At 45.0% G+C, this 22,482-nt stretch overlaps 1 long non-coding RNA gene across 1 annotated transcript; it reads right to left on the reverse strand.

Moving 5' to 3' along the window:
* Positions 1-6,755: 6,755 nt before the first annotated feature.
* Positions 6,756-12,983, reverse strand: LOC121004650. Its single transcript, XR_005779799.1, has 3 exons — positions 12,973-12,983; positions 12,880-12,885; positions 6,756-6,885 (listed from the first exon to the last, which is right to left on the reverse strand). It is a non-coding gene; the product is annotated as an uncharacterized LOC121004650 (long non-coding RNA).
* Between the last annotated feature and the right edge of the window lie 9,499 nt (positions 12,984-22,482).

The raw sequence follows: 22,482 nt of genomic DNA on the forward strand, positions 1-22,482 counted from the left end.
TGGAATTATATACATAACAAACAAGTGTGAAACAACTGAAAATATGTCATATTCTAGGTTCTTCAAAGTAGCCACCTTTTGCTTTGATTACTGCTTTGCACACTCTTGGCATTCTCTTGATGAGCTTCAAGAGGTAGTCCCCTGAAATGGTCTTCCAACAGTCTTGAAGGAGTTCCCAGAGATGCTTAGCACTTGTTGGCCCTTTTGCCTTCACTCTGCGGTCCAGCTCACCCCAAACCATCTCGATTGGGTTCAGGTCCGGTGACTGTGGAGGCCAGGTCATCTGGCGCAGCACCCCATCACTCTCTCCTTCATGGTCAAATAGCCCTTACTTTCAAAGTTTTCCCAATTTTTCGGCTGACTGACTGACCTTCATTTCTTAAAGTAATGATGGCCACTCGTTTTTCTTTACTTAGCTTCTTTTTTCTTGCCATAATACCAATTCTAACAGTCTATTCAGTAGGACTATCAGCTGTGTATCCACCTGACTTCTCCTCAACGCAACTGATGGTCCCAACCCCATTTATAAGGCAAGAAATCCCACTTATTAAACCTGACAGGGCACACCTGTGAAGTGAAAACCATTTCAGGGGACTACCTCTTGAAGCTCATCAAGAGAATGCCAAGAGTGTGCAAAGCAGTAATCAAAGCAAAAGGTGGCTACTTTGAAGAACCTAGAATATGACATATTTTCAGTTGTTTCACACTTGTTTGTTATGTATATAATTCCACGTGTGTTAATTCATAGTTTTGATGCCTTAAGTGTGAATCTACAATTTTCATAGTCATGAAAATAAAGAAAACTCTTTGAATGAGAAGGTGTGTCCAAACGTTTGGTCTGTACTGTATCTGCTTCCACAAAATATTGATTAGGGGTTTGATATACCTGCTTCCACAAAATACAGATTGAGGGGGCGATATACCTGCTTCCACCAAATATTGATTCAGGTGTTCTATATACCTGTTTAGACAAAATACTGATTGAGTGGTGCGATATACCTGCTTCTACAAAATACTGATTAAGGGGTTCTATATACCTGCTTCCACAAAATACTGATGAAGAGGTGCGATATACCTGTTTCCACAAAATACTGATTAAGGGGTTTGATATACCTGCTTCCACAAAATACAGATTGAGGTGTGCAATATACCTGCATCGACAAAATACTGATTAAAAGGAAACACTGACAGGGCCAATAAGCATATTGAGGTATATATATGGCAGTACAGTTCTTATAATGGGTATTACAATCATCTAAGTATCCCCCCTGTCCACCTTATACATACAGTAAACTTAAGTTTTATAACCTGCTCCAACGGTCTTCAATCTGCCCAAGGGGCGGCGTTTCACCTCTCTTGCGCCCAGCCAGCCTCCCCCAACTGCCGCTTTGAAGCGCCGCCCAGCTCATGAATATTCAGTTTGCTGGGCGGCTTCTGCGGTCCCCGCTCTGAAGCGCTGCGCTTAACAGTGCCCTGCGCATGCGCCGGATCTTGTGAAGTCGGGGACAGTAAGCGCCGCCCAGCGAAGTGAATATTGATGAGCTGGGCGGCGCTTACTGTACCGGACTTCACAAGATCCGGCGCATGCGCCGGGCACTGTTAAGCGCAGCGCTTCAGAGCGGGGACCGCAGAAGCCGCCCAGCAAACTGAATATTCATGAGCTGGGCGGCGCTTCAAAGCGGCAGTTCGGGGAGGCTGGCTGGGCGCAAGAGAGGTGAAACGCCGCCCCTTGGGCAGATTGAAGACCGTTGGAGCAGGTTATAAAACTTAAGTTTACTGTATGTATAATGTGGACAGGGGGGATACTTAGATGATTGTAATACCCATTATAAGACCTGTACTGCCATATATATACCTCAATATGCTTATTGGCCCTGTCAGTGTCCCTTTAAAGGGTTTCATATACCTGTTTCCACAAAATACTGATTGAGGGTTGCGATATACCAGCTTCCACAAAATACTGATTAAGGGGTGCAATATACCTGCTTCCACCAAATATTGATTCAGGTGTTCTATATACTTGTTTCCACAAAATATTAAATGAGGGGTGCGATATGCCTGCTTCTACAAAATACTGATTAAGGGGTTATATATACCTGCTTCCAAATAATACTAATTGAGGGGTGTGATATACATGCTTACACCAAATATTGATTGAGGCCTGCGATACACCGGCTTTCACAAAATACTGATTGAGGGGTGCGATATACCTGCTTCCACCAAATATTGATTATGGGTTTCTATATACCTGCTTCCACCAATTTTTGAATCAGGGGTTCTATAAACCTGCTTCCACCAAATATTGATTCAGGGGTTCTATATACCTGTCTCCCCAAAATATTGATTAAAGGGTGCGATATACTAGCTTCTACAAAATACTGATTAAGGGGTTCTAAATACCTGCTTCCACAAAATACAGATTGAGGGGACGATATACCTGCTTCCACCAAATATTGATTCAGGTGTTCTATATACCTGTTTAGACAAAATACTGATTGAGTGGTGCGATATACCTGCTTCTACAAAATACTGATTAAGGGGTTCTATATACCTGCTTCCACAAAATACTGATTAAGAGGTGCGATATACCTGTTTCCACAAAATACTGATTAAGGGGTTTGATATACCTGCTTCCACAAAATACAGATTGAGGTGTGCAATATACCTGCATCGACAAAATACTGATTAAAGGGTTTCATATACCTGTTACCACAAAATACTGATTGAGGGTTGCGATATACCAGCTTCCACAAAATATTGATTAAGGGGTGCAATATACCTGCTTCCACCAAATATTGATTCAGGTGTTCTATATACTTGTTTCCACAAAATATTAAATGAGGGGTGCGATATACCTGCTTCTACAAAATACTGATTAAGGGGTTATATATACCTGCTTCCAAATAATACTAATTGAGGGGTGTGATATACATGCTTACACCAAATATTGATTGAGGCCTGCGATACACCGGCTTTCACAAAATACTGATTGAGGGGTGCGATTTACCTCCTTCCACCAAACATTGATTGAGGCCTGCGATACACCGGCTTTCACAAAATACTGATTGAGAAGTGCGATATACCTGCTTCCACCAAATATTGATTATGGGTTTCTATATACCTGCTTCCACCAATTTTTGATTCAGGGGTTCTATAAACCTGCTTCCACCAAATATTGATTCAGGGGTTCTATATACCTGTCTCCCCAAAATATTGATTAAAGGGTGCGATATACTAGCTTCTACAAAATACTGATTAAGGGGTTCTAAATACCTGCTTCCACAAAATACTGATTGAGTGGTGCAATATATCTGCTTCCACAAAATATTGATTAAGGGGTTTGATATACCTGCTTCCACAAAATACAGATTGAGGGGTGCTATATACCTGCTTACACAAAATATTATTTAAGGTGTTCTATATACCTGTTTAAACAAAATACTGATTGAGGGGTGCGATATACCTGCTTCTACAAAATACTGATTAAGGGGTTCTATATACCTGCTTCCACAAAATACTGATTGAGAGGTGCCATATACAAACCGGATTCCAAAAAAGTTGGGACACTAAACAAATTGTGAATAAAAACTGAATGCAATGATGTGGAGATGGCAAATGTCAATATTTTATTTGTAATAGAACGTAGATGACAGATCAAATGTTTAATCCAAGTAAATGTATAATTTTAAAGGAAAAATACGTTGATTCCAATTTTCACGGTGTCAACAAATCCCAAAAAAGTTGGGACAAGTAGCAATAAGAGGCTGGAAAAAGTAAATTTGAGCATAACGAAGAGCTGGAAGACCAATTAACACTAATTAGGTCAATTGGCAACATGATTGGGTATAAAAAGAGCTTCTCAGAGTGGCAGTGTCTCTCAGAAGCCAAGATAGGTAGAGGATCACCAATTCCCACAATGTTGCGCAGAAAGATAGTGGAGCAATATCAGAAAGGTGTTACCCAGCAAAAAATTGCAAAGACTTTGCATCTATCATCATCAACTGTGCATAACATCATCCGAAGATTCAGAGAATCTGGAACAATCTCTGTGCGTAAAGGTCAAGGCCGTAAAACCATACTGGATGCCCGTGATCTCCGGGCCCTTAAACGACACTGCACCACAAACAGGAATGCTACTGTAAAGGAAATCACAGAATGGGCCCAGGAATACTTCCAGAAACCATTGTCAGTGAACACAATCCACCGTGCTATCCACTATTGCCAGCTAAAACTCTACAGTGCAAAGAAGAAGCCATTTCTAAGCAAGATCCACAAGCTCAGGCGTTTTCACTGGGCCAGGGATAATTTAAAATGGAGTGTGGCAAAATGGAAGACTGTTCTGTGGTCAGACGAGTCACGATTCGAAGTTCTTTTTGGAAATCTGGGATGCCATGTCATCCGGACCAAAGAGGACAAGGACAACCCAAGTTGTTATCAACGCTCAGTTCAGAAGCCTGCATCTCTGATGGTATGGGGTTGCATGAGTGCGTGTGGCATGGGCAGCTTGCATGTCTGGAAAGGCACCATCAATGCAGAAAAATATATTCAGGTTCTAGAACAACATATGCTCCCATCCAGAAGTCATCTCTTTCAGGGAAGACCCTGCATTTTTCAACAAGATAATGCCAGACCACATTCTGCATCAATCACAACATCATGGCTGCGTAGGAGAATGATCCGGGTACTGAAATGGCCAGTCTGCAGTCCAGATCTTTCACCTATAGAGAACATTTGGCGCATCATAAAGAGGAAGGTGCAACAAAGAAGGCCCAAGACGATTGAACAGTTAGAGGCCTGTATTAGACAAGAATGGGAGAGCATTCCTATTTCTAAACTTGAGAAACTGGTCTCCTCGGTCCCCAGACGTCTGTTGAGTGTTGTAAGAAGAAAGGGAGATGCCACACAGTGGTGAAAATGGCCTTGTCCCAACTTTTTTGGGATTTGTTGACACCATGAAATTCTGATTCAACATATTTTTCCCTTAAAATGGTACATTTTCTCAGTTTAAACTTTTGTTCCGCGATTTATGTTCTATTCTGAATAAAATATTAGAAGTTGGCACCTCCACATCATTGCATTCCGTTTTTATTCACGATTTGTATAGTGTCCCAACTTTTTTGGAATCCGGTTTGTATCTGCTTCCACAAAATACTGATTAAAGGGTGCAATATATCCAGGGATGGACTGGGACAATAAAGTGGCCCTGGACTTCAGCCAGACCGGCCCACTTTATTTTTCCCAAACACACTCAAAAAAAAACATAAGTAAAAACATTCCACTGTAAGTATAAGTATGTTTCCATCTCCTCTGTCATCTACTATCTCATGCGTTATGTCTTCTCCTCTCTCTAATCCTCTGTCTTTTTTCAGAACTTCTCTCTCTTGTCTACACTCATGTTCCTGCTCATCTCCTCTATCGTCTTCACATTCATCGCCTGCCTCATGCTCCCTCTCCTCTCCACTCTCCTCTATTGTGGACCCAGCCTGAGAATAGACATATAGTAAGTCACAACTGTAGGCTAAATATGTTCCATAAAGTCCACAAATCTGTATGTGGTTTAAGAAGGAATAAATAATAATGTCTGACTTACCATAGCAGTCAGGCCCGCACTGCTCTCAGCTTTTGCGGACGTTCCAGCAAATAATGCATCTAATTTTACACATTTAGTGGCATCTGCCTCAAGTGCTTGCCTTTTTTTGTCTCTTAACTTCTCGGCTCCTCCCTTACGTTTAGTCTTGTGTTTTAACATGTTTGTTGTTGCAAGTCACACCTAATGGCAATAGGTAACACTTGTTGTTAACCTTACTTGCTGACGCTGTGGTGGTGGCACTGAATTATCGCTGTACTCGTACACTTTCTCGTTCCTCCTCGTTCCTCCTCGGCGGCGCTGGCTCCGCCTCCTCTTGTTGCTTGAACGGGCTCGGCTCCTCCCATACTCCTCCTCTCCTCCCGCATACGGCCGTGAGCGTGACCCCTGAGATACCTCACGTCGCTGGGAGGTGATCAGGGCCGCTCTAAACATAGGAGGAGGCGGAGCCGGAGGGAAGTGGCAGGCCAGCGCAGCTTGATGGACGCCGGTCATTGGCTGACGGCGCCGCCGACGCCAGCCGCCAGGTAAATGAATCAAAATCACACAGAAAATGACAGTGATTGACAGCCGGCCCATAATTCGATCGGCCCACCGGGATTCTCCCGGTACTCCCGATGGCCAGTCCATCGCTGAATATATCTGCTTCCACAAAATACTTATTAAGGGGTTTGATATTCCTGCTTCCACAAAATTCAGATTGAGGGGTGCAATATACCTGCTTCCACCAAATATTGATTCAGGTGTTCTATATTCCTGTTTCCACAAAATATTGATTGAGGGGTGTGATACATCTACTTCTACAAAATACTGATTAAGGGGTTTGATATACCTGCTTCCACAAAATACAGATTGAGGGGTGCAATATACCTGCTTCTACAAAATACTGATTAAGGGGTTCTATATACCTGCTTTCACAAAATACTTATTGAGGGGTGCGATATACCTACTTCCACAAAATACTGATTAAGGGGTGCGATATACCTGCTTCCACCAAATATTGATTCATGTGTTCTATATACTTGTTTTCACAAAATACTAATTGAGGGGTGCGAAATACCTGCTTCTACAAAATACTAATTAAGAGGTTCTATATACCTGCTTCCACATAAACAGGGTTTTCCTGAGGTCCCAATTAGAGCAGTCCCACCTGTGGCTGGCTCTCTGGGAGGATACAAAAAGCTGCTCAGAGCTCACTGTCTCCACCACTGAGGAAGGGGTGTATACCCTGAAACGCGTTTGGACAAGTTGGGACAGTGAGCCTTCTCCCCCAAGTACTACAAGTGACCGAGCAGTGACTACGTCGGTCGGGGTGATCTGTATGCCAGTCTCGCATTGAGGTGGTGTTTGTAAGCTCAACAGGATTCGCTATCACAGCTCCAGCTGATGAGTCACGTGAGACGTCACGCTCTGACTCTACACCACGTGGGACGCCGCGTTAGCTGTGATCGGCTGCTGCTTCGATTCACCACAGTGAGCCGTGTGAAGGCATATGGTAAGAAGCATCTGCTACTATTTCGCTATTATATTTGAAGAGCGATTATTCTCAGAACTTGATACAAATTGCCTTCCCTCCTATCCTGGAGGTTTGAAGCTGGACATTGTTTGGCAATTACACCTTCATCTGATACAGTCAAACCACACGCTCTTGGAATCGTATCCAGGTGCATGTAGACCTGCTGGGACTGACTCTCATTGTGGGCAGTGTCCCATGAACCCTTGAATTTTTATTATCAACAGGTTTCTTCAGGATCCCATCTTCATTTATTTATTTTTATTGTTATTGTTATCATGTTTTTATGTATGACAATTTGATGTGATGTGTATTGTCTCTATTAAATTTTAACCCTTTACTACCGATTCCTGTTCCCTTATAAGGAGTGCCCCTCATCTCTTTATTACTATATTTTTTCTACCGTGCGGTCTGGGTGGACCGAGAGGTGAGCACCCATCTCCATTCGGTCTATAGGTTGAGCCGCCGATTTGCATTACTTGGTATTTGCTTCCACATAATACTGATTGAAGGGTGTGATATATCTGCTTCCACAAAATACTGATTGAGGGGTGCGGTATACCTACTTCCACTAAATATTGATTGAGGCCAGCGATACACCGGCTTCCACAAAATACTGATTGAGGGGTGCGATATACCTGCTTCCACCAAATATTGATTGAGGCCTGCGATACACCGGATTCCACAAAATACTGATTGAGAAGTGCGATATAACTGCTTCCACCAAAAATTGATTAAGGCCTTCAATACACCAGCTTCCACAAAATACTGATTGAGGGGTGCGATATACAGTCAGGTCTATAAATATTGGGTCATCGACTCAATTCTAAAAATTTTGGCTCTATACACCACCACAATGGATTTGAAATGAAACGAACAAGATGTGCTTTAACTGCAGACTGTCAGCTTTAATTTGAGGGTATTTACATCCAAATCAGGTGAACGGTGTAGAAATTACAACAGTTTGCATATGTGCCTCCCACTTGTTAAGGAACCAAAAGTAATGGGACAATTGGCTTCTCTGGTGTTCCATGGCCAGGTGTGTGTTATTCCCTCATTATCCCAATTACAATGAGCAGATAAAAGGTCCAGAGTTCATTTCAAGTGTGCTATTTGCATTAGGAATCTGTTGCTGTCAACTCTCAAGATGAGATCCAAAGAGCTGTCATTATCAGTGAAGCAAGCCATCATTAGGCTGTAAAAACAAAACAAACCCATCAGAGAGATAGCAAAAACATTAGGCGTGGCCAAAACAACTGTTTGGAACATTCTTAAATAGAAGGAACGCACCGGTGAGCTCAGCAACACCAAAAGACCTGGAAGACCACGGAAAACACCTGTGGTGGATGACCGAAGAATTATTTCCCTGGTTAAGAAGACACCCTTCACAACAGTTGGCCAGATCAAGAACACTCTCCAGGAGGTAGGTGTATGTGTGTCAAAGTCAACAATCAAGAGAACAGTTTACCAGAGTGAATACAGAGGGTTCACCACAACATGTAAACCATTGGTGAGCCTCAAAACAGGAAGGCCAGATTAGAGTTTGCCAAACGACATCTAAATAAGCCTTCACAGTTCTGGAACAACATCCTATGGACAGATGAGACCAAGATCAACTTGTGCCAGAGTGATGGGAAGAGAAGAGTATGGAGAAGGAAAGGAACTGCTCATGATCCTAAGCATACCACCTCATCAGTGAAGCATGGTGGTAGTGTCATGGCGTGGGCATGTATGGCTGCCAATGGAACTTGTTCTCTTGTATTTATTGATGATGTGACTGCTGACAATAGCAGCAGGATGATTTCTGAAGTGTTTCGGGCAATATTTTCTGCTCATATTCAGCCAAATGCTTCAGAACTCATTGGACGGCGCTTCACAGTGCAGATGGACAATAACCCAAAGCATACTGCAAAAGCAACCAAAGAGTTTTTTAAGGGAAAGAAGTATAATGTTATGCAATGGCCAAGTCAATCACCTGACCTGAATCTGATTGAGCATGCATTTCACTTTCTGAAGACAAAACTGAAGGGAAAAGACAGTTGCAGTAGAGGCCTGTCAGAGCATCATCAGGGATGAAACCCAGCGTCTGGTGATGTCTATGCGTTCCAGACTTCAGGCTGTAATTGACTGCAAAGGATTTGCAACCAAGTATTAAAAAGTGAAAGTTTGATTTATGATTATTATTATGTACCATTACTTTTGGTTCTGTAACAAGTGGGAGGCACATATGCAAACTGTTGTAATTCCTACACCGTTCACCTAATTTGGATGTAAATACCCTCAAATTAAAGCTGACAATCTGCAGTTAAAGCACATAATGTTCGTTTTATTTCAAATCCATTGTGGTGGTGTATAGAGCCAAAAATGTTAGAATTGTGTCGATGTCCCAATATTTATGGACCTGACTGTACCTGCTTCTACAAAATACTGATTAAGGGGTTTGATATACCTGCTTCCACAAAATACAGATTGAGGGGTGCGATATACCTGCTTCTACAAAATACTGATTAAGGGATTCTATATACCTGCTTCCACAAAATACTGATTAAGAGGTGTGATATATCTGCTTCCACAAAATACTGATTGAGGGGTACGATATACCTGCTTTCACAAAATACTGATTAAGGGGTTTGATATTCCTGCTTTCACAAAATACATATTGAGGGGTGCGATATACCTGCTTCCACCAAATATTGATCCAGGTGTTCCATATTCCTGTTTCCACAAAATACTGATTGAGGGGTGCGATATATCTACTTCTACAAAATACTGATTAAGGGGTATGATATACCTGCTTCCACAAAATACTGATTGAGGGGTGCAATATACCTGCTTCTATAAAATGCTGATTGAGGGGTGCGATATACTTTCTTCCACCAGATATTTATTCTTGTGTTCTATATAACTGTTTCCACAAAATACTGATTGAAGGGTGGGATATACCTGCTTCTACAAACTACTGATTAAGGGGTTCTATATACCTGCTTCCGCCAAATATTGATTAAGGCCTGTGATCCACCGGCTTCCACAAAATACTGATTGAGTGGTGAGATATACCTGCTTCTACAAATTACTGATTAAGGGGTTCTATATACCTGCTTCCGCAAAATACTGATTAAAGGGTTCTATATACCTGCTTCCACAAAATACTGATTGAGGGGTGCGATATACCTGCTTTCACAAAATACTGATTAACCTCCCTGGCGGTATGATTATGTCAGGAATTTTGTTCCAAAAGCGGTACCATTTTTTTGCATGGAAATTTGGTGTTATGTATTGTAGGCCTGCAATTCTTAGTAATTACTTAAACCTGACCAATAAAGACTCTAGTAGACCTCTTAGATGTGATAAAGTTCGAAAAAATAAAATCATGAGTTATAATCTAATAAATAATATAATTTTATTCAGTAATGTAATAAATAATGAAATTTGTCAAACAAAAGAAAATTCAGTAAACATCCTGGGTGTGGTAAATTTTGAAACATGGGACTGCACATAGACCAACGTCACAATCAGGGCAATGGAACCTGGTTTCCTTTCGGATTTTTTTTCCATTTCCATCTCGCTTTGAGCAGCAAACTACACACATCCTTGTAGGTGCTGCCTTTTTTGCGCTTGGCGGGATGTAATCCATAAAGTGACGACCAGTCAGCCTCTCTGGGTTTACAACGTCAACAGCGCGACGTCCAGATCTGTTCACGGCCACTGATGGCGTTTGGTAGTTCACAAAAATCTGCTCCGCCACCTTACAGATGAAGTCAGAGTGAACAAGAGGCTTGTCACTCTTTCCTCTGTGCAGTATATAGGCATTCCACAGACATTGTTCCAGGAGATGCCTGAATATTTTTTTGTAGTATTTTTTTTGTTGCTTCCGCATAGCTGGATAGAATGTCATCGCCTGATCGGCTCTATCGACTCCTCCCATGGTGTTATTATAGTCGATCACAAGTTGTGGCTTTATGACATCTTTCCCACCTCTTGTGTGGACCGTGGTAGTGGAGGTGTTATGTACTGTACTCATTAGGCACACGTCTTTTTTGTCACGCCAACGCATTGCCATCATCTTTCCTTTCTGCCAGGCCACCATTTCTCCTGTTTTCAGTTTTTTCTTGGAAAACATACATGGCAGGCCACGTCGGTTGGCCCTAACGGTTCCATATGCGTCAGTCTTGTTTTTTAGTAGAAACTCGTACAGCTCAGGCGACGTGTAAAAGTTGTCTGTTGTCACACAATACCCCTGATTGAGCAATGGTTCAAGCAGTGAAAGGACTGATGACGTTGCCATCCCATAGCCGCTGTACCTGGGGTTGAATTGTGTTCCTTTGCCGGTGTATATGATGGAATTCCATATATAGCCAGTTGCAGACTCGCAGAGCATATAGGATTTTATTCCAAACCGCGCTCTCTTGGATGCGATGTATTGAATCCAGCTGAGGCGTCCTTTGTAAGCCATCAGACTTTCATCAATGCTAATGTCTCTGTCTGGCACATAGGCCTGCTGGAAATTGGTTATGATCATTTGGAATACTTCCCAGATCTTCTTCAGTTTTGGCGCTGGATGTGTGGCTTCGTCAAATTCCTCATTGTTGGTGAAGTGTAAATTCTTCATTATGAGGGAAAATCGGTACTCGGACATGATGGTGCCAAAAAATGGGGTTGCCAGCAATTTATTGGTAGTCCAGTACCATTTCTGCAGGGGTTTCCCCACCACCCCCTGAAGAAGTATTAGCCCCAGAAATTTCCATATGTCCTCCTTACTCACCGGTTCCCATTTTCTGGTTCTGGAAAATCTGCTGTGCAGAGTAGTGGATTGCTGCTCTTTGTAGCGGTTTGTCTCCGTGACAATCTTTTCAATGACGTCATCCGTCAGAAATAATTTTAGGTACGCCAAAGGATCATTGTGATCAACGTCTACCTTCATCCCAGGCGATCCTGTAAACGGGAATCTTGGCGTTGGTACTGCATCCATACCGCAATCAATAGGGCACCAAGAGCGCACCTCACTGAGCTCAAGTGAAGATTCGTCGCTGTCGCCACTTCTCTGGTCAGAGTCGGATGACGAATCTTTCCACGAATCGCTATCGCTGTCGCTCAATTCTGCGAGGGGCTCTGTGTCGCTGTCGCTGTCAATTATCTGATCCAAACCCGCTTTGGTGATGCTAAAGTGACGCTTTGATGCCATGGTAAAAAATATATTTTTTTTTTGCTTAGAAAAAACAGCTAAAAGGGCAGCCAGGGCAGTGTAGAATGATCAGATGTCAAATCTGTCAAATCTGAGGTGATAGTGTAATCTGACAGGATTCCACTGTATCACCTAACTTTATGTGTGTGTTTGACTTTTATACAATGTATTATTTTTTTTTTTGAATCTCCCGCCCAGTTCCGCCTCTGTGAGGCGCTGCGGCTCACAGAGACGAAACCAGGAAGAGAGATGAGACATCCGCCGGAGCTCTCACCGGCGATCACAGCGGGGAACATCACTGGATCGCAGGGATTAGGTAAAGACACCCGCCGCTCCCTCTGCAATGTACCCCGAGCGTGACTCGGGGTTACCGCTTCTGGCAGCGAAAATTAACCCCGAGTCACGCTCGGGAATACCGTCAGGGAGGTTAAGGGGTTTGATATACCTGCTTCCACAAAATATAGATTAAAGGGTGCGATATACCTACTTCCACCAAATATGGATTCAGGGGTTCTATATACCTGTTTCCACAAAATAGTGATTGAGGGGTACGATATACCTGCTTCTACAAAATACTGATTGAGGGGTACGATATACCTGCTTCTACAAAATACTGATTAAGGGGTTCTATATACCTGCTTCCACAAAATACTGATTGAGTGGTGCGATATACCGGCTTCCACCAAATACTGATTGTGGCCTGCAATATACCTGTATTTACCACATGTGGACTGAGTATATTTTAAAATATAACTTTTACTCTAATATCACTAAAAACATTGGTGGTTATAGTGGGACATAGACGTAATACATACACACATATATACACATATATTTCCACTATCCCGATTCGTCTATAAGATGTAAGATAATGGGTGGATCTTACCCCGTCCTCTAGACGTATGACTCACTCGGTAGTGGATGGCGTGGTACTCTTGTGTGGTACGGGCACAGGTGGCCGAGATGCTTCAGATAATACGGCAATCTGGCCAAATTGCTTCAGATGATATGGCAATTGCATTCTCCTATAATGCCCTGGTCTAGAGCCCTCCCTATATGGATGGTTAGGGGCTATACTCATAGACCTGCCTCAGCGACACGGAGTACCCGCCCCGACAGGGGCGACCCCATACGGAACCTGTCCCTAGATGGGGCCTATTCCCTGTAATTCCCTCAGTATATTACCCTACATGCCATGTTTCGTTTCAATAACGATGAAAACTCATCAGGGGCTTACTGAAGTCAGAGGGTTTCTAAAAGATAAAGTAAACGTGCAAAAAATCACAGTCACTAAATGTGCTTCAATTCCATACGTATCGGTATAGCCTTCATAAAGTATATGTTTCTAACTTACTGCTTCAGCAGAGAGTTCCTTTCTTTGTAGATACAAAGCGGTGTAGACGGTCAGTGGTACACGTCCTCCGGGGTATAGGGAAGTGTCCCCAATAATACCCTCGCCTTGCCTCACCACAAGATGCCAGTAGTGTGGAGACGCAGCATACACTGCTGTGTCTCCTTTTAAATTCAGCGCCTCCAGCTGTTTCCACCCTATTGTTCCGCCTATTCCCGGTGGAACGCATGTGGAACGCACGCCGTCAGCATGCGCTCCACTCCACCGGAAGTTGCGTCACACAGTCAGACAGGCTGCCGGAAGTTGTGTCAGAGCGTCATCCGTCACCAGGTAACCGGACAACGCGCAGACACTTCACACTGATAGACGTCTCAGATACCGGACGATAACTTTACAGAATATAATAATTCAAATATGGATTTATTTGGCAGATTCTCCACCGCATCAGTATCAACGCTTAGTTGGTTATACAAAAAAGTACCAAGTGGAAGGGATATATGGGACAGTAAGGCACCTATAATCCTGCGCCAATGATATAACATCTGTTCTCTCATTAATATGTATTTCAATATGTAAGGTACACCGTACCCACAACACAATGATATAGGTACTAGTGTCCCCACCCTCCCCTTTGGAGTACACCCCACAGCTCAGCCATGGTAAAACAGGCACCACAGCGCCCACGCTCCACGCCGGAGCGCAATAGAACAGCCACCATAAAAAATACACACAGATAAATTGGCATCCATTAATGCGCGCTGGGTGCCATAGTACCCTCATCATCAAATGAAACATGTGTAGCTCAATTGCTCATTAAGGCCATTGGGATGTACCGTCTTGAGATAGAATATCCATCTTGCCTCACACTGCAAGATTCGTTTATCCCAATCGCCGCCCCTTAGGGGTCGTTTCACTTTTTCTATGCCAATGAAAGTAAGGCACCCTGGGTCCCCGTCATGCTCAGAGCGTACATGGCGCGAGACTGTAGTGTCCCGGCAGTTGTGAATGTCGTTTATGTGTTCGCCAATTCTCCTTCTCAGCTCCCTTTTTGTTTTACCAATATACTCCTTCATGCAGGTGCATGTGATCTTATAAATAACCCCTATGGTTTTACAGTTTATCAGATCCCTGATAACATATATTTTCCCTGTATTACTGCTCCTAAAGGTTTTTCCACACTGCATGTATTTACAGGCTATGCACCCTCCACATCGATAGTTTCCATGTACCCCCCTATCCAGCCATGTTTTTTGTGCCGGCTCAGGGGAAAAATGACTATTCACCGTCCAATCACGTACGCTCTTCCCCCTTCTGTATGTAATATTGGGGTACTCTTTTATGGTGGTACACAGGTCAGGGTCCATTCTGAGTACATGCCAGTGTTTGGTGATAATTTCTCTTACACCTGCGGAGGCTTCATTAAATGTACTGATCAGACGTGTCTCATGTGTCTCTGTTGCAGACACATTGTCAATACTTTTTTCTTTTGGAGTGAGAAGGGAACTGCGAGTACGGGCTTTTGCGGCCTTATAGGCCGGTGTTAATGTGCCACTCGGGTAACCCCGGTCCATGAAGCGTTTTTTTAGATCTGTTGCCTGTTTTTGAAATTCTACCTCCTTGGAGCAATTTCTCCTTACTCGCAAGTACTGGCCCCGAGGAATTCCCCTCCTGAGGGGGAAAGGATGACAACTATCCCACCTCAGGAGTGAATTCGTCGAGGTCGGCTTTCGGAATATTGTAGTCTCAAGATAACCGTCTTGATTTTTAATGATGAGGATATCTAAAAATGGTAGCTGTTTCGAATCACACTCCGACGTGAAGCGCAGTCCTATCTGGTTCTTATTTAGGCCTGATGCCCATCCAGTGAACGACTTGGGACAGCCCTTCCAGACTACCAGCACGTCGTCAATATAACGTGCCCATATCTGGACATTCTGGACCTCACAGATGGACTCATCACGGAAAACAATGGTATCCTCCCACCAGCCCAGGAGCAGATTTGCATACGACGGGGCACAGGAACACCCCATCGCCGTGCCCCTGAGCTGGTGGTAGAATTTACCATTGAACAGGAAATAATTTTTACACAGCACAAATTCCAGTAGCTGGAGGATCAAATTATTGTGTGCCCCAAATTGGCATCCGCGTGTACCCAAAAAATGTGCTACAGCTTGTAGGCCCCATTCATGCGGGATAGATGAATAAAGGGCCTCCACGTCAATGCTCCCCAATATACACCCCTCCTCTAGATGTATCCCCTCTAGTTGTTTTAGGAGATCTCCCGTGTCCCTAACGTATGAGGGGAGTGATTGCACAAAGGGTGATAGTATTCTGTCTATATAGATTCCCACGTTTTGACTCAGGCTATTTATACCCGAAACTATCGGCTGGCCTTTAAGTGGGTCATACCCTTTGTGCACCTTGGGCAAGCTATAGAATGTTGCTATCTGTGGGTGCTGAGGGAAAAGAAAGTCATATTCAGTCTGGCTAATTAGTTTATTATTTTTTGCTGTGTCCAATATACTTTTTAGTTCCTGCCTATATTTGATCGTTTTAGAAACCCTCTGACTTCAGTAAGCCCCTGATGAGTTTTCATCGTTATTGAAACGAAACATGGCATGTAGGGTAATATACTGAGGGAATTACAGGGAATAGGCCCCATCTAGGGACAGGTTCCGTATGGGGTCGCCCCTGTCGGGGCGGGTACTCCGTGTCGCTGAGGCAGGTCTATGAGTATAGCCCCTAACCATCCATATAGGGAGGGCTCTAGACCAGGGCATTATAGGAGAATGTAATTGCCATATCATCTGAAGCAATTTGGCCAGATTGCCGTATTATCTGAAGCATCTCGGCCACCTGTGCCCGTACCACACAAGAGTACCACGCCATCCACTACCGAGTGAGTCATACGTCTACAGGACGGGGTAAGATCCACCCATTATCTTACATCTTATAGACGAATCGGGATAGTGGAAATATATGTGTATATATGTGTGTATGTATTACGTCTATGTCCCACTATAACCACCAATGTTTTTAGTGATATTAGAGTAAAAGTTATATTTTAAAATATACTCAGTCCACATGTGGTAAATACAATTATTGGAGGTGTGACCTATCTCTGCATATATACACCTGTTGCATAGAGATAAATTTTGGTACATAACTGCAATATACCTGCTTCCACAAATACTGCTCTTCTCTAGGGACTTTGGCACAGGTATTTAAAATAACAGGCAGAGGAAGAGGCAGGCCGTTATGCATGGGTGGTGGGGATTGGGCATGTGCACCAGGCTGGAGCCTAAGTGGGAAGTTGGAGAAGGTGCATGCGATTACATCTGCACCCTCCTCACTCTCTTCTGTGTGCACCCCCAAAGACACCACCACCATAGCCCCTCCACTCGTGTCAGAGGAATTATTTTCCCATCCATTCCCAGACCTTACCGATGCGCAGCCATTCTTGGCATCGGATGAGGAAAAGGAGGTAGCAACGGCCGCCACCCAGCGGTCTGACGACAGTACCCAGATCAGCCCAGGGAGGGTGGTCCCCGCTGTTGCTGCCTACTCCGAGATCTCTAATGTCAGTGGTGGTGAAGGTGACGATGATAACGTGTCAATGGATGTCATGTGGGTGCCCACAAGAGAGGAAGAGGAGGGGAGTTCAGAGGGAGAGACGGAGCAGCATATAGGGAGGAAAAGAAGGAGAAGCAGGCAGAACTCGCAGTGCACAAGAGGCAAAAAGCAGACTGCAAATGTATCGGGAGCGAGCCATCCACCATGCACGGTCACATCTTGTGCTCCCAGGACGCCGGCACATGGCTCTGCAGTCTGGGCTTTTTTTTTATGTGTCAGCTGCTGCCAATAGTGTTGCCATCTGCAGCCTGTGCTGTCAACGCATAAGTCGCGGTAAGCCCAACACTCACCTAGGGACGACCGCCTTAAGAAGGCACCTGGCCTCCCATCACAACCCACAAAGCCACACTCCCGGCGCTCCACATCTTTCCTTCTCCTCTCTCCTCCCATTTGTCCTCCACCTTCCACCGTGCCGTAGTCGCGTTTATCTGGCAGAAGGCAGGCCCAAATGTTCGAGCGTAAAAAGTTGATGACGCCGGATAACCCTCTTGCCCAACGGCTTACCGCTTGCTTGTCGGAACTGGTAGCCTGCCAACTACTGCCATATAAACTGGTGGACTCAGAGGCCTTTAGAAAATTTGTGGCCATTGGCACACCACAATGGAAGGTCCCCAGAAGGAAATATTTCTCCCAGAAGGGCATCCCAGAGCCATATGACCACATTCAGCGGCAATTGAATATATCTCTGACGCACACTGTCGGTGCCAAGATACATCTGACCACAGACACGTGGTCTAGCAAACACGGGCAGGGAAGGTACATAACTTTTACTGGCCACTGGGGGAATCTTCTGACGGCTGTCAAGCATGTAACCTGTGGCACCCGTGTGGATTTGGATTGCATGCAGGCTTGCCTCCTCTTCTTCTTCTCCTCCATCTCCTCCTCCACTGACTCCTCCTTTTCCACTGCTACCGCCTCTTCCACTGCACTCTCCAAGCTCCCCAGAACCTATTCGACGTGCCAGGTGAGATGTTGCCATGCTGTGCTGCGGCTGTTGTGCCTGGAAGCCAAGAGCCACACCGGTCCTGCACTGCTTTCAGCTCTGCGGTCACAGGCCAATCAGTGGCTAACCCCGCTCAATTTAACAGTTGGTAAAGTGGTGTGCGACAACTGTGCCAATCTGCTGAGCGCGCTGAAACATGGCAAAATGACACACGTGACGTGCATGGCACACGTCCTGAACTTAGTCGTGCAGTGATTCGTTGCCAAATACCCCGGGGTCCGGGACGTCTTTCGGCAGGCCAGGAAAATCTCTGGCGATTTTAGAAGATCTTACACGGCCATGGCTCGCCTTGCTGACGTTCAGCGGCGACACCACCTGCCCATCAGACGTATGATTTGTGACAGCCCGACACGCTGGAACTCCACCTTGTATATGCTTGATACGCTGCTCCAGCAGCAATGTGATGTAAACGACTACCTGTACGAACTCTTCAGCAGGACAGGTTCTGGGGAGCTTGGTTTCTTTTTACCGCGCCAGTGGCCGCTCATGCATGACGCATGCAGACTTCTGCAGCCATTTGATGAGATCACCAAAATGGTCAGTCGCCGCCAGGGCACCATCAGTGACATTGTACCTTACACCTTTTTTCTGGAGCGTGCATTGCATCGTGTCATTAATCAAGCCATCGAGGAGCAGGAGCTGGAAGATGAGGAAGTTGCAATGCTTAATGAATTCCCAGGGGGGGGGCTACTCCATCTGAGACAAGTCAGCGGAGTCTGAAGAGAAGTCATAGGAGGTTGGTGGCTGGGGGAGGAGGAGAAGGAGCAAGAAGAGCAGGCTTTGAGGGGGACTTTAAACTTTTCGGGGATCCCTGGTGTTGTCCGTGGCTGGGGGAGGAGACCGAGAACGACATTCTCCTGAGCGATGATCAGGAGCCAGGGTGCTCCACTGCTTCTAATTTAGTGCAAATGGTGGCTTTCATGCTCTAGTGTTTGAAGAGGGACCCCCGTATAAAAAGTGTAACGGATCACGTTCCGTTAATGGACGCTTCCTAGCTTGCACCGAGGACCACAAGCACCGCACTGGACACCACAACCACCGCAGACTCCACAACCGCCGTAGCTTAACTGGAGCCGCGCCGTCTTTCTTCCACCCTGAATGAACCTCCAGCATTCAGGACCGTGTGGGACAGATCTCTCCTCCAGGAGAGGGTTTCAGGGACAAGAAGAAAGAGATTAAAGCTCCAGGGAATATGCAGAGCATAGCAGTCCCCAGCGTGACACAGCAATTCCCTCCAATAACGAGACGAGGCTCCGTTTTGAAGGGTTAGAAAAACATGAACACTTTATTGAGGGCTACCCGCCCGTATTTATGCAGGTCCCCATCTGGTGTACACGCCCCTAGGGGACCAGAAGGAGGACTGTGACACAGGACAGATACGTAGCACTCAGGGTATACAGACACAACACATCCCCACAATGCATCATGGTTTCCTCCTCTCTGCCCTGGAGACACCCGAAGAGCAATTCAATTATCTCCCAGGACAAAGGGAAATCACCAATACACATGTGGGAACAACAGGACAGGAATTACCACCCAAACACACAATGTCCCACCCTCCCAGCCAACACAGACATTTAACCTATTCCCAGATAGCTCAAGTCTGAGGGCATATCATTAGGGGAATGCCGCTCAGAGTACACAAATACAATAAAATTAGGTATCTGGGTGCCATTTTTTAATCCATACGGATGGGTCTGTCACAAATTCCAACCGCGTTCGGTCCTATTAACAGTCCAGACATGCGGCATAGTTCTGTTGCACAGTTCTTGAAGGGTAATATGTCCCGGGGCCATAGTCGTAGGGCAGGAGGCTAGCCATAAGTTTTCTACAATGCCCAGTGGCAAATGGCAGTTTGTCACTCTCTCCTCCTCTGGCATCCCAGAGGAACTAGTCCCAGAAAAGGTACCAAACTGAGGATGAAAACCGTATGCGGCAAAAAATGGCGACTTACTCGTGGACTCCTGCCTACGGTTATTCAAAGCAAACTCTGCTAGGGACAAGAATGAGGACCAGTCCTCCTGATTCTCAGCCACAAAGCACCTCAAGTAGGTCTCCAGGTTTTGATTAGTACGCTCTGTCTGCCCATTCGACTGCGGATGAAAAGCCGAAGAGAACGAAAGTTGAATGCCAAGCCGAGAGCAGAACGCCCTCCAAAACCTGGAGACAAACTGTGTGCCCCTATCAGAAACCACATCCGAAGGAATGCCATGCAATTTCACGATATTATCCACAAAAATCTGCGCAAAAGTCTTGGCATTGGGCAGACTAGCTAACGATATAAAGTGAGCCATTTTACTAAAACGGTCAACAACCACCAAAATTACTGTTTTCCCGGAGGAACTCGGCAGATCCGTAATAAAGTCCATAAACAAGTGCGTCCAAGGACGAGACGGAATAGACAAAGGAAGAAGTGAACCAGCAGGTCGAGTATGAGCAACCTTTGACCGTGCACAGGTTTCACAAGCTGCCACGTAATCCTCAACGCTTTTACGTAACCCGGGCCACCAGAACCTCCGGGACACAAGATCAAAGGTGGACTTACCACCAAGATGTCCAGCAAGGACAGTATCGTGATGTTCCTTGAACACCTTGTATCGCAGTCCGTCAGGAACAAACAACCTCCCTGGGGGACAAGAACCAGGAGCCCCCTCCTGGGCTCCCAACACCTCCATCTCCAATTCGGGATACAGAGCGGAAACCACCACCCCATCAGCCAAAATCGGAGCTGGATCCTCTGAATCACATCACCCAGGAAAACTGCGAGAAAACGCATCTGCCTTAACGTTTTTAACCCCCGGGCGAAAAGTAACTACAGAATTGAACCTGGTAAAAAACAGTGACCATCTGGTCTGTCTAGGGTTCAGACGCTTGGCAAATTGCAGGTAAGCCAAATTCTTATGATCCGTAGATACAGTAATGGGGTGAGACGTCCCCTCCAACCAGTGACGCCATTCCTCAAAGGCCAATTTGATGGCCAGCAATTCTCTATCTCCTACATTATAATTCCTCTCGGCGACCGAGAGCTTCTTGGGAAAAAAAGCACACGGAACCCATTTGCCAGGAGATGAACCCTGAGACAGCACTGCTCCAACCCCCACCTCTGATGCATCAACCTCCACCACGAATGGTTGAGACACATCGGGCTGCACCAGAATGGGAGCAGACGCAAAACATTCTTTAATAGTCGAAAAGGCTTGCAATGCCTCATCCGACCAGACAGAGACGTCGGCGCCCTTCTTAGTCATATCGGTCAGAGGTTTTACAATGGTAGAATAGTTCAAAATAAATTTGCTATAATAATTAGTAAACCCCAAAAACCGCATCAAAGCTTTCTGATTCTCCGGTCGGTCCCATTCCAGAACCGCCCGGACCTTTTCGGGGTCCATACGAAAACCAGAGTCAGAAATCAGATATCCCAGAAACGGAAGCTCCTGCACAGAAAACACACATTTCTCCAATTTGGCATATAATTTATTCTCCCGAAGGATCGTCAAAACCTGTCTCACGTGATCCTGATGGGTCTTCAGATCAGGAGAGTAAATTAAAATGTCATCCAAGTAAACTACCATGAACCTCCCCACAAAATGATGGAAAATGTAATTGACGAATCACTGAAATACCGCTGGCGCGTTCGTTAACCCAAAAGGCATAACCAGATTCTCGAAATGACCCTCATGTGTGTTGAAGGCCGTTTTCCACTCATCCCCTTCCTTGATTCTGATCAGATTGTAGGCCCCTCCTAAATCTAACTTGGAGAACACCTTGGCTCCAACAATCTGATCAAAAAGATCGGAGATCAAAGGAAGGGGATACGGATCACGGACCGTAATACGGTTCAATTCCCGGAAATCCAAACAAGGTCTCAGCGATCCATCCCTTTTCTTTACAAAGAATAAACCCACTGCCACTGGAGACTTAGATGGCCTAATATGACCTTTTGCCAAACTCTCGGCAATATACTTCCGCATGACCTCTCTTTCAGGTTGAGAAAGATTGTAAAGCCGAGACTTTGGCAACTTAGCCCCTAGGATGAGATTAACTGGACAATCATAGTCACGATGAGGGGGCAATTCCTGAGCCCCACCCTCCGAAAAGACATCCGTAAAATCTGAGAGATACAGAGGTAGAGCCGTAGTAGACACACCAGAGATAGATGTGCCAAGACAATTATCTGAACAAAACTCACTCCAACCAATGATCTGTCTTGCTT

The sequence above is a fragment of the Bufo bufo genome, chromosome 6 (assembly GCF_905171765.1).
Source record: "Bufo bufo chromosome 6, aBufBuf1.1, whole genome shotgun sequence".
In the NCBI taxonomy this organism is placed as follows: Eukaryota; Metazoa; Chordata; class Amphibia; order Anura; family Bufonidae; genus Bufo; species Bufo bufo.